This window comes from Mesocricetus auratus, unplaced genomic scaffold (genome assembly GCF_017639785.1).
Source record: "Mesocricetus auratus isolate SY011 unplaced genomic scaffold, BCM_Maur_2.0 Super-Scaffold_100021, whole genome shotgun sequence".
Lineage (NCBI taxonomy): Eukaryota > Metazoa > Chordata > Mammalia > Rodentia > Cricetidae > Mesocricetus > Mesocricetus auratus.
Window position 1 is genome coordinate 21,473,462 of NW_024429202.1, and position 14,755 is coordinate 21,488,216.

Here is a 14,755-nt window from a genome sequence, read left to right on the forward strand (position 1 = left end):
AAAACTGAGGGCTTCTTTTAAAACCTGGAGTCTCCAAACTATGAAAAACAAACAGTGAAACCCAACAGGTTACACACTTTACCTACTCCAAGAAAGAGGAACGAGGGTACAGCCACAATGAAATCAAGGCAAAACAAATCTTCAACAATGTATAAAAAACAATGAAGGACATCTTGGACCCATTAGCCATCCTCTATGCTCTACAGGACTTGAGCAGCTTCACTTTTCAGTCTGCCTTCTTCAGACAAGGAACTCATCTGCTATGCTCAGTTCATTTCTAGGCCATGCCTGTTGCTGTTCTCAGGGGATACCCCAGAGTACTGGCATCTCCAGCATGCCAGGTTCTGCCTAGACTGTAACTTCACTAAAGGCATCCTGGCCTATCTTCTGAGGCACTCACTTTGCCATGAGGTATTAAGCCTTAGCATCTCTCCAGGACATCATAAGTCCTGGGATCTTCACTGCAACTGAACCTATGCCTTGACTTGCGGCCTTTACTGCTCTCTCCCACTTGGCCTCCCACACTGGCAAGCCTCAGCTGTTCTCCATGACATCATGCCTCCAACACCAGTTTCATATTGGAGACTATAAAACACTGCCAAATTGGTGTGCCCATATGAGATGCAGCATTGGCCCTACCAGAACCCAGTTTCGTTGTGTTGGTTCTAAAAATAAACCCAGAAGATTTCATTTCAACTATTTAAGTCTTTTCTTAATCACAGCTTTTTTTCTTCTGCTCCAGCTGATCAGAGTCATAGATTCTTAATTCAGAATGTCAGGAAATGGCCTGATAGAGTTATTAACATATTACCAGTTTCAAAATCCAGCCTTGCATCAGCTGCACAGATTTTAGGATTATCTTACAAGTTCTCACAACAGAGAGCTAAGCTTTGAACACTGAATGCCTTTTCAAACTCCAAATTCCAAATGCTGCTAATATCTCCCTAAAATATTCATGAGTTTGTCACAGCAATGCCTCATGATTCTGGTATTAATTTCTGTCTTACTTTAGTTTCCTGTTGCTATAATATAGACGATGATGAAAAGAATTTTGGGACTAAAGGCTATTTGGCTTATGTATCCCAATTACAGTTCATCATTGAAGTAAGTTATGAAAAGACCTAAAGTAGGAACAGAGGCAGAAATCACAGAGAAAAGCTACTTACTGGCAATTTTTCAACATATCTCTGGACTAACTATTCAGGAGTGACAGTGTCCAGAATAGGCTGGACCCTCTAACATAAATCATTAATCAAGAACCTTTCCCCACTGTCTAGTCTGCAGACCATTTTCACAACTGAAATTCAGTCTTCACAGATGGTCCTGGCTTTTTTCAATTTCACAACCCAACTAAACAGCATGAATAGTGAAGAGAAGACTGTTGGACTGACCAATATGATCTGCAAGGCACTTAAGAGTTGCAATAGTATTCTTTCAGAATCACACATAATCCTATAAATGACTCATTGTTTTACTAAGCTATCCTTGGGGAAATTGATTATTTTGGTTTCATTTGTGTTCTACGTGTCATAAATATATTCATGTCTCTCAGTATATGGACGCAACATGCTATATTTAGGAATACTTATACATACATACATATATATGTATATATATATGTGTGTGTGTGTTTGTGCAATGAAAAGTTTTTTAAAAAGACGTTATGATTTATAGGAATGTAAAATGTTGTAATTGAATCATAATCTCAAAAATAAACCAACAAAAAAAGTACTACTCATAGTATTACAAGCTGGGCAGTTCTTGGGTAACATGGCAGCATTTCTTTCTGAGACAGGACTATGCTAATTAATTGCATAGTAATCCTCTCTTGTTATATTGTTACTTGGCTGAGATACAGCATTAACATCTCTGTTATTTTCTGAAGACAGATGGGATCATAATGAATCTACCTTTTGTCATTATCTAAACAAAATTTCTCAAGCACCTCTTCTGACATTGTCATGCTGTGGTGAAGGTTCTAACAGTTTGATCTTGAAAGAAAATGTCATTTAATCTATGGAATGAAGGCTTGTTAACTTAGTTAAAAATCCAGAAACCTGAATAAACATAAAAATGAATAAAAAACACACTTTTGCAAAGAATAGTTTAGTTAAATATTTCACATTAAATTTGAGCACAGAAATGATGTAGATACTATAAGAACATAAAACAAAAATAGGACTGCCACAGAGCTTCCCAACCCAGTGGCTGCCACTCACCCCAGATCCCAGGTCTTCTCTTCCATCAACAAGACCAGGGTACCAGCAGGTCCAGGGGGAAAGTGGGATCAGGTAATCCAGGCCCTGCATCCGGGCCTGTGCTCCAGTGCCTGGGGAATGCCTGGGGACTGCCACAGAGCTTCCCATCTCGCAGGAGCTTCCCATCCTGGCAGGAGCCACACACCCCAGATGCCAGATGTTATCTTCTACCAAAGAGACCAGGGGACCAGGTAGGAGACTATGCCCTGCAGATTCCTGGGCTTCTTCTCCACCCTGGGGACCAGGACTACAAACAGGAAGAGAAGAACTACCAGAGTATTGGACTTGCTTGCACCCACCAAAAGGAATTCTGCTTCCCTAATCACCAAGCCAGTAAGGGGCTCTTTCTGCCCTACTAGAAGAAGAGATGAGAAAGAGACAATACAAAAACACACCCAGAAACAGTATAACAAATATGACACCGCCAGATTCTAGAGACTCCACACCAGTATGAGACCAACATTCCAACGCAAATGAAGCAAAAGAGAATGACCTTAAAAACAACTTCACGAAAATAATAGAGGCCCTAAAAGAGGATATAGGAAGATCCCTCAAAGAAATGGAAGAAAAAGCAACCAAAAAATGAAAGAAATGGAAGAAGAAACAAAATAAAAAATTCATAAAATGCAAAAAATGGATGAAATGATAATCTGAAAATTGCAAGAAACAATTCAAACAATGCAAGGGTTGAAAACTGAAATAGAAACAATAAAAAACACAATCTGAAGGAAGGCTGGAATTAGAAAACCTGGAAAAACAGTCAGGTACTACAGATAAAAGCATTGCCAACAGGATACACAAGATGGTAGAGAGAATCTCAGGTGTTGAAGAAACACTAGGAAAATTGATACATCAACCAAAGAAATCTTAAGTCCAACAAACACCTAACACAAAACATCCAGGAAATAGGGGACACCATGAAAAGACCATACCTAAGAATAATAGGTATATAAAAAGGTGAAGAAAACCACCTCAAAGTGGCATAAAACATATTCAACAAAATCATAGAAAAAACTTTCCCAACCTAAAGAAAGACATTCCAATGAAGGTACAAGAAGCTTACAGAACACCAAATAGAGTGGACCACAAAAAAGTCCCTTCTCCACATAATAATAAGACCCCAAATATACAGAATAAAGAAAGAGTATTAAGATCACCTAAGGAAAAAGGCCAAGTAACATATAAAGGCAAACATATCATAATTACACCTGATTTCTCCATGGAAACTCTGAAAGCCAGAAGGTCCTGGATAGATATTCTACCAACACTAAGAGACCATGGATGCCAGCCCAGACTATTATACCTGGCAAAGCTTTCAATCACTATAGATGGAGAAAACAAGATATTCTATGACAAAACTAAATTCAAGCAATACATATCCACTAACCCAGCCCTACAGAAAGGTATGGAACAAAAACTCCAACCCAAGGAAGTTAACTACAATCAGAAAAACATAGGCACTAGATAATCCCACTTTACCAAAAACCAAAAGAAAAAAAAAGGGGTGGATTTCCACACATAATTCTACCACCAACAACCATTCCAACTCAAAGAAGAATGAGCAATCAATGGCCATTAATATCCCTCAATATTAATGGCCTTAACTCACCCATAAAAGACACAATCTAACAGAATAGATTCGAAGACAGAATCCATCCTTCTGATGCATAAAAGAAACACACCTCATCCTTAAATGCAGACATTACCTCAGAGTTAAAGATTGGGAAAAGATTTTCCAATCAAATGGACCCAAGAAACAAGCAGGGGTAGCAATCCTAATATCTCATAAATTGGACTTTAAATTAAAATCAATCAAAAGAGTTGAAGGAGGTCATTACATAGTCATCACAGGAGAAATCCAACGAGATGAATTTCAATTCTGAATATTTATGCCCCAAATACAAAGGCATCCACGTTTGTAAAAGAAACATTACTAAACTCAAATCACACACAAAGCCCCACACACTTATAGTGGGAGTCTTCAACACACCACTCTCACCACTAGACAGGAATATAAGAGAGAAATGCAACAAAGAAAAATATGGTGTAATAGAAGTTATGACCCAATTGGGATTAACAGACATGTATAGAACATTCCATCCACATAGAAAAGAATATACCTTCTTCTCACCACCACATGGAACCTTCTCAAAACTCTACCACACACTTGGCAACATATCAAACCTCAGCAGCTTCAAAAAAATTGGAATAACTCCATGCATCTTATCAGACCAACATGCGCTAAAATTAGAATTCAACAACAACACAAATTGCAGAAAACCTACAAACTCATGGTAATTGAATAATGTACAACTGCACCATTCCTGGGTCTAACAGGAAATAAAAAAAGAAATTAAAGACTTTGGAAGCAACCTTGATGCCCCTCAACTGAAGAGTGGATAGAGAAAATGTGGTACATTTATACAATAGAGTACTATTCAACAGAAAAAAAAACAATGGAATCCTGAAATTTGCAGGCAAATGAATGACACTAGAAGACACCATTCTGAGTGAGGTAACCCAGTCACAAAAAGAGAAATATGGCATATACTCTCTCATATATGGATTTTATACATAAATCTGGGAAGTGCCAGCCTAAAATCCCATGGCCAGAGAGTCTGGAAAAAAAAACCTTCAACCAATTACTGATGGAAGCAGAGGCAGACTCCCACAGCTAAACACTGACCAGAACTCAAGGAATCCAGTTACAGAGAGGGAGGACTGATGACTAAAGGGGTCAATACTGGGCTGGTTTAACCCCCAGAAACAGCTGACCTGACAAGGTTTAGCTCTTGAATCCCAGACTGATGGTTGGGAATCCAGCATGGGACTGATCAAGACACCCTGAATGTGGGTGTCGTGAGGATGCCTAGGTAATCTGTTGAGCCTTGGGTAGTAGATCATTATTTATCCCGGGTATACAAGTGGACTTTGGGCACCCATCCAACAATGAGAGGTGCACTCTCACCATGGACTCTCTGGGGAGGGTCTAGGCCCTGCCCTGCATGAAATAACAGACTATGGACACCCCCATGGCAGGTCTCACCCTCCCTGGGGATGCTGGAGTTTTTGGTGGGAGATCATGGGAGGAGAGGAGGGAAAGGGAGAAGGACCTCGAATTGACATGTGAAGCAACCTCATTTCTAATTTAAATTTAAATTTAAAAATATAAAATAAAATAAAATGATCATGTTCAATAAAAAAAGAAAAATAGAACAATGTGAACCTGGCTTCCTGGCTTTTACTATTAAATAATGGAAATTCTGCAATGACAATTTGTCATGAGATACTACTTGTTATGGAACACAATAACATGGAGATATATTAATATTGGGTCTTCATATAGTTAAAGAATGAATGCAATAAATATCAATTGTTTTACTTCATCATGGCAGAAAGTCTGGTTAAAAGGTGTTCTCTATGTTAGAGAAGGGGAAATCTTATGAAATGCATCTGTTCATTCTTTATTGTGACAAATGGAATGCTTTCAATTTCATCCCTTAAGATACATATACAAAATTTTCCAGAATTATTATTACTAAAATACTAAAAAATAGGACTGTCTTATTTTTACCTCATTAAATGTTCTATAGCTTCTAAAAATAAATGGTGAGAATTCAGTATGACTCATCAGAGTGGGCAAAGGCACTTGCCTCCAAGCCTGTTGAAACAAGTTTGATCCTTAGCATCTGCTAAATGTCTTCAAGTAGTTCTACACACATTCACAATGGTTCTCAGACACATACAAGTGCACACACACACACACACACACACACACACACACAAACGGGGCAGGGGAGGTTAGGGGAGAGAGAGGGTAAAGGTAAAATAAAATAAAAAAGATATCTTGTTCAGGATTGATGGTTCACATCTGTGATCTTAGCATTGTGTAAGGAGGATCAATATCTTTATTGAGTACATACTAACTTTAAAAACAAGTACTTCAGTGCTTTGTTTAATTTATTTTAATATTATTTCATTTGTTTTGAGGTGACCATGTTTAGACAGGTAATGTGTCCTAGGGGAGAGCATTCTACCATTATTCTAATAAATGGACATAGTACTAAACTAATTTATAATGACTTATCCTTATACCCATTATCATCAGAGATGGTGGCAACTAACATAGTGACAGACAAAAGATCAAGGTGCCAAGATTAAGAGATAATTGGTATGCTCAGCCCTGAATATCCCATCTTTATCACATCCCCTTCACTCAAGGCAACAAGATAATTGTAGAAGAGGGGAAAGAAAGGTTGTAAGAATGAGAGTTTGTGGATGACTACAAGGAGACATGGTTTTATGGATATGCAAGGGAACTGAATCATAGTTGCTCTTATAGCATCTGAAAGTTTTAATCACAAAATTCCAAGATATCAGAGAGTCATTGAGCATGAAGCTGTACCCCTAATTTAGTACTTATTGCCAACTGGTAGCTGCTGTAAGATGGAGAGTCAATTTCCTACAAGAGTATGTCTCCTGGTAGATTGGCCACACTTCACTACTTGGACACATATCTAAGATATCTAAGATTATAAGGGTAGAAAAATTGTGTTTACAAATATATAGAAATAAAAATAAAGAGAAAACAAAGAGGGCACAAATACAGAATAGGTATGGATGTAAGCAGAGTTGAGGAAAGAATGAATATGATCAACATGCATTGTAAGAAATTCTGAAATGATGGAAAGAAGAAAATAAAACAGAAAAAAATCATTATCTTGAAAAGTGTGAAAATAACATTAACAAGTACAGACTAGGGATGGACCTAAGGGAACTGAGGAAAGAATAGATATGATCAACATGCATTGCAAGAAATTCTTAAATGATGGGTAAAAAGAAAACAGAAAAATCTCATCATCCTGAAAAGTAGGAAAGTAACATTAGCAGGAAGCTTATTATCATACAAAAAGTTGTATCTCATTATAATTAGAAAACTGAATTATCAATTCACTAAAATTGAATACCATTACCTACATTATTTTGCAACTCTTTCTCATAAAATTATAAATGGAAGCTTTCCCATTATTGCATCTTAGACAATAATGGTAATCTTATAACTTCTTATGGACATATAGTGCACAAGAACCTACCAAGCAGAGGTAAATGGAAATTCTAATAATGTTGAAATGCATTCCATCAGAATTACATGACTAGTTTCTTGCTTACAAGAGATAATATGAACTCAAACAAGAGTGCTAATTTCTCTCTCAACCATTCAGTCATAGGTCTCTTGAAGATGTAAGTTACATTTATTGTAATATTTTTAATTTCAGCTAGGTAACTTTATTAGAAGATAGACAAAATATACAAAAACTCAAGGTAGTAGGCAAAATAATTTTTGATAATTTAATGATAAACATAATACTTAACAGTATTTAAATGATATAAATATTGATTCTGATCTTCATCTCAGAGTTTAACTTCATCATATTACATAAATTAGCAGTAAATGCATGTTGGTTCGGCTTGATGTTGCTGTGATTAAAGACCATAATCAAAAGAACTTGGGGTAGCAAGTTTACTTGTTTTCAATTCCTACATCATTATTGAAGGACACCAGTATGGCAATTCAAGCAGATATGAAAGCTGGAGGTAGACGAGAATGCAGATGAATGGAGAAATGCTGTTTACTAGGTTGCTATAAATGGCTTGCTCAGCCTGTTTCCTTATGAAACGGGGTAAAACCAGCGCAGGAATGGCAGCACCCACAATATTCTTGTGTCTCCCCATCAATCACTAATTAATAAAATGCCCTACAGACTTGCCCACAGCCCAGTCTTACAGAGGCATTTTCTTTTTTTTAACTACTTTTAATTACTTTAATTTTAAATAGATTTCTTCACATGTCAATCCCAGTTCCCTTTTCCTCCCCTCCTCCCGCACACCCCCACACCATATCCCCGGCCTCCCACCTTCCACATAGGGGATAACCAGAGTCTGTCATTTCTTTACAGGGCAGGGTCCAGTTACTCGCCTAAGAGTCCAGGCTGAGAGAGCATCCCTCTTTGTGTAATGGACACACGAAGTTCGTTTGTATGCCAGGGATAAACACTGATTTACTGCCCAGGGCCCCATAGGTTACACAGGCCTCCTCACTGACTCTCACACTCAGGGGGTCTGGATCAGTCCCAGGCTGGCCTCTCAGCTGTCAGTCTGTTGTTCACATAAGCTGTCTCTGCTGGTTTCGTCAGGCCATTCTTTGTCAAATTGCTCAACTCTCCTTTCTCTCTGTCACTGGATTCCATTGGTTTAGTTAAGTGTTTAAATGTGGGTGTTTCTGCTTCCTTCAGTCACTGAATGAAGGTTATATGATAGCATATAAGGTAGATATCAATTTCATTATCGGGAATGGGCTTTTAAGGTAGTCGCTCCATTACTGCTTAGCTTGCCAGCTGGTGTCATCCCTTTAGATCACTAGAGGTCTTCTAACCTATGACTCCCTCTATTATGGTGTTTCTCATCCTGTTCTCCCCCTATTCTAAAACCCACTCAACCTTCCTGTTCCCCCATGACCTACTATCTCTTCCTCTTCTTCTCCTCTTTTCCTCCCAGCTCCCACTCTGACCCCACCTCTCACTGTGTTCCCAATCTGTTCAGAAGATCTTGCCTCATTTCTCTTCTCTGGAGTACCATGCATATCTCTCTTTGGTTCTTTCCTGTTTCCCAGACTATAAGTGGAAATGCAGACTGGCACTATCCTGATCCTTGTGTAAAATCCATATATGAGTGAGTACATACCATGTTTGTCTTTTTGTGACTGGGTTACCTCACTCAGGATGATTTCTTCCAGTGCTATCCATTTACCTGCGAATTTCAAGATTCCATTTTTTTTTTTCTGCTGAGTACTACTCCATTTTGTAAATGTACCACATTTTTTCTATCCACTCTTCAGTTGAAGGGCATCTAGGTTGCTTCCAAATTCTGGCTATTTCAAATAATACTGCTATGAACAGAGTGGAACAGATATCCTTATTGTATCAATGGGCATCTTTTGGATAAAATAAACCATTTTATTCATCAAAATTTATTCATAGCTCTGTATTTACTTATTAAATAAGTGTATGTAACTGTCTATAAATATACTAAATTATATTTACAAATTGCTGTATTTATATAGAACTATGTATAATATAGTTATATGTTATATAATTGTATAATATATAACATATATAATTAAATATATATTATCCACACATGAGGCATAGTAGTTTGAGATATTTAAGCTTTATTTATTATCTTCTGTTCTCCAATTCTAGAGATTTCTTTACAATCTTTTTGTATATAGATGTTTTTGTAATTATGAATAATTCATTTCTTTTCTTCCTTCTCCTTTCATTGTTCTGGGAGTCACATCTAGATAACTTCCTAGCCCTATGCCGTGAAGTCTTCTAAGGTTTATGTACTTTTTTATGTTTTACATTTAAATCTTTCGTTCATTTTCATTTTGTTTGTATATTGTTAGAGACAAAAATCTATTGTAATTTTTATTTACATAGATATCAAATATCTCAGTTCCATTCATGAACCAGTTTTTCCTTACAATTAGTGTGTCCTCTTGTCTGATGTTTTGTTAACCCACATAAATCAACAAATTTGGAAAACTGTCATTTCCATGTATATAGAAATACCACTTTTAGAAACAAAAAAATAGTAAATGCCAGGACATTCTCCATCTGACACCAACAAGTATTAAATACACAATTACTCCCAGGCCCTAAACTTTTAGACTTAATGAAATATATGTGAAAATTTATTTCTTTTCTATGTTAGGTCCAGAAGATAATAAAATAATCCATTGAAGTAAAACATTCCTACTTCGTTTTTTTTTTCTTTAGGACATAGCTGGTTTGTTTTTTGTTAATTGTAAGCAACATGCAGATAGGTTAGACACAAAATGGAAATGAAAACACTACTTGGCTCTACAATCCTATTGTAAAATATCTTTGCAAGAGAGAGAAAAACAACTTTCCCCTATATTATAGGTATGGAAATCATACCAAAACTTACTATTTTCTTTTCAGATCTCATGTATGTTTTCTATTGTTATGTAGTACACATTGACATCTAGCTTATAAAATATAATTTAAAATTTTAATTAAGTGGTGGTTTGTCATTAAACATAAGTACGGTATTTGTTTAGCTCTTTTAAAATTTAAATTAGAAATAAGCTTGTTTTCCATGTCAATTCCAGTTCCCTCTCCCTCCACTCCTTCCCTGACCCCCACACCAACCCTCTATCCCATCCCCTTTCTGATCCCCAGGGAGGGTGAAGCCTTCCATGGGAGATCTTCAAAGTCTGTCATATCATTTGGAGCAGGGTCTAGACCCTCCCCCCGTGTGTCTAGTCTAAGAGGGTATCCCTTTATGTGGAGTAGACTCCTGAAGTTTATTCATGTACTAGGGATAAATACTGATCCACTACCAGAGGCCCAAAAGATTATCCAGACTTCCCAACTGACATCAATGTTCAGGGGATCTTGATCAGCTCTAGGCTGGTTTCCCAGCTAGGTTCATGAGCTCCCCCTTGTTCAGGTCAGCTATTTCTGTGGGTCTCTATGGCCTGGTCTTAACCCCTTTGCTCATCACTCCTCCATCTCTGCAACTGGATTCCAGGAGTTCAGCTCAGTCAGTGTTTAGTTGTCGTGTCTGCTTTTGCTTCCATCAGCTACTGGATGAAGGCTCTAGGCTGGCATATAAGGTAGTCATCAACCTCATTATCAGAGAAGGGCATTGCTTGGATTGTTAGCTGGGGTTATTCTTGTAGATCTCTGGACATTTCCCTAATGTTAGATTTCTCTCTCTCTCTCTCTCTCTCTCTCTCTCTCTCTCTCTCTCTCTCTCTCTCTCTCTCTCTCTCTCTCTCTCTCTCTCTCTCTCTCTCTCTCTCTCTCCGGGACCTCCGAAGCTGCTTGGCCTGCTTTAACTTTCTTTCTTTCTTCCTTTCTTTCTTTCTTTCTTTCTTTCTTTCTTTCTTTCTTTCTTTCTTTCCTTCTGTCCATCTTTTTTTTAATTTAAGTTAGAAACAGGCTTTTTTCACATGTCAATCCCAGCTCCCGCTCCCTTCCCTCCTCCTCATCTCTCCCCACAAGATCCCCTAATGCCCCACCCAATCTCCACTCTGATCCCCAGAGACCATCAACCAGGGCAGGGATGAGGCCCTCCCCCAAAAATCCAGGCTGAGAGAGCATCCCTCATTGTAGGATGGACACTCAAAATCTATTTGTATGCCAGGGATAGATGCTACACAAGGCACCATAGAAAACCTAGGCCTCCTAAATGACCCTCCACATGCAGGGGGGCTGGGTCAGTCCCGTGCTTTACACATAACCATCAATCTGGGGTCCAGAGCTCCCGTGGTTCAGGTCAACTGTTTCTGTGGGGTAACAAACCCAGTCTTAAATCCTTTGCTCATTTCTCTCTTTTTGTCATTGGATTCCAGGAGTTCAGTTAAGTGTTTAGCTGTGGGTGTCTGCCTATGCTTCTGTCTCTGTTTGAAGGTTCTGTTTCCCAGACTCTCTGGCAGTGGGATTGTATGCTGTCACTCCTCTGATTAATGCCTAAAATACATTATATGATAATTTACCATGTGTGTCTTTTTGTGACTGGGTTACCTCACTCAGGATGGTTTCTTCCAGTGACATCCTTTTGTCTGCAAATTTCAAGATTCCATTGTTTTCTTTTTCTATTGAATAGCACTCCATCATGTAAATGTACTACATTTTCTCTATCCACTCTTCAGTTGAGTGGCATCTAGGTTGTTTCCAGGTGCTGGCTATTACAAATATAATGCTGCTGTGAACATAGTAGAACTGATGTCCGTATTGTATGAATGTACATTTTTTTAGTATATGTCTAGGAGTGGAATTGCTGGGTCTTGTGTTAAACTGGTTTCCATTTTCCTGTGGAGTTTCCATACTGATTTCCAAAGTGGCTGTATGAGTTGGCACTCCTACCAGCAGTGAAGTAGTGTTCCACTTTCTCCACATCCTCTCCACCAAAAACTATCATTGGAGTTTTTGATTTTAGCCATTCTGACAGGAGGAAGATGTTATCTCATTGTTGTTTTGATTTCCCGGATTTCTCTTTAAACCTATAATGGCTCCATCTATTATGGTATCTCTTTTCTTGCTCTCCTCTATTCTTTCCCTGACTCAATCTTCCTGCTCCCTCATATCCTCCTCTCTCCTCCTATTCTCCCCTTCTCTGTCTCCCAGCTCCCTCTTCCCTACCTTCCCTGTCTGACTGTTTTTTAAGTGCACCGATCTTGTTACTGTGTCCTTGCAGAGTATACATAGTTCTCAAAAGCTTTTCATTTTCTTTTGTTTTTTCCTTTTACAGCACTATGATTTGTCATTTCCTATGGAAACATTGTCACCTGCAATTAAAGTTTTTAGCATTTCCTTTTTAATCACTGTGTCTAGCATATTTTTCACCCTTTCTTTTTGCTTGTTTACTATATCTGCTAAAATCCTAATAGTGCTTTTTATAAGGCTAATATGAGGTGCTTTTGTTATATGCATGATCTTAAATGGAAAACATTTACTTTTCACGATTGAGTGCAATGTCAAAGATAGGTTTTTGTAGGAATTTCTTAAATTCTTAGAGGTAGTCTCCTTAGTCTAAGTAACTGAAAGATATAATTATTTTCTCTAAAGAAATTAAATTAGTGGTAGACCTAAGTCAGTTAAGAATATTTTTCCCTTATAATGGATTACAGTGAATGATTTTCAAGTATTGAGTTAGGCATGCAAACTAGGATTTCATTCCTCATAAATGATAATTTAGTTTTAACAAAATTCTATTTCCAAATTTTTCCTGATTTAAAATGATTATGGGATGATGAGTGTGCTTTTTATTGAACATCATTTGTTAAAAGAAATTCTGTTTTGTGTTCAGATGTGAACTATTATTTATTCTATTTTTATTATAAATAAATGTGTATAAAATCATTTATCATTTTTCTGATTTTCTCTTTGTTTCTTTTTCCCTATTTTTGCATTGTAATTCCCTTCTACACTCCTATCTTCTTTTCATCTTTTACATTAGTCATTTATTTCTCTCAAAGTTAATTTTGATAACTTCACTGACATTTTGAGGTCATCTCACAAGTTAAAAGTAAAATCCACAAAGCTATGGAATTTTTTTCTGAAATGTAAAACAAAGAATAAAATTTCCTGAACACTTTACATTTTTATTCAATAATAGTTATATCCATGACAAGATCCTGAAGGTTATAGGGTCCTTTAGAGAAAGTGAGAAAACATGTGGAAAATATTTGAGAAGTGAAAGGATATCCATAGGCCAAGTAGAAAACATTTCTTTCTCTTTTTAGTCATATGGGGCTTAGTCAGCCTGCTATAACTGAGAGCCACCAGGAAGTACTGAGATTTCAGTCTTGCTATTACAGTACCTCTAAGAGACTGCAGAAGTTCTGACTTCAGTTCATCCATGAAGAATAAATATGTGCCAGTGTGAAATTTACAAAAATGATTTTATACTCTTGATGTATCTTGAACTGCTTGCATCATTTTTTTCAAAGTTCACCTGAAGATAAGTAAAAATAACTTAATAAGATTTTAATAACCTTTACAAATGGTGTACCTGAGTACAAGAATGAAATGGCTGTGTACCAGAAAGAGACAGCAAAATACAATAAGACAGCTGAGTACAAGAATGGAATGACTGGAAGGGTAACAATTCAGGAAAAGTGCAAAAACCTTTAGAGTAACAATGGTATAAATATGTATGTTTATGTTTTGTTTTTCAAATACAAGAAAAGCAAGCAAACTATAAAGCAGACTTATTTAGTCCTCTCACTGATGGATATCCTTAGGTATTCACAGGTAGGAGAAGGCTTAAAACTTTTCATCAATTTTCCTACTACCTTCATATCTAAAGTATTACTTTGGATCTTGGTGTGTATTATAATTTCTTTATCCTTTATAGCATAGGAAACCATATTTCTTTTAACACTTTAGTCTACCTTTTGTGTTTTCATACCATTGTGCTGACTTTAGTTCAATAAACCAAAGCCCAACACAACTCAAGTATTAATTCCATAAATCTCCTACAAAAAATATCAGCATTTCAATACTCACAAGTTAATTTGTACTATTTCTTCCTTTTACATAGTCTTGGCAAAATAGTGGTAAATCAATTAAACACCAAATATGCAATTTATATATAAGTCCTCTGTATTGCAAATCACATTGTTTTGACATGCATGTTAATATTTATGATAAACTTTATGATAAATTTAATATTTAATTAAATGTGAATATAGTAATGATGTTTGAGTTTTTTTGGGCGGGGGATATGTAAACAAACATCAATTCAGCCCAGTTAGGGCAAAACAAGAAATAAAAAAAATGGTTTCATACAAGCCTGGCTTAGTAAAATGGGGATTTTGGGGGGGATTGTTCATAGTATTTTCTTTGAGGATTTAGTGACAGGAGTATGAACAACAAATTAAATTTTATCAACAGAACACCATC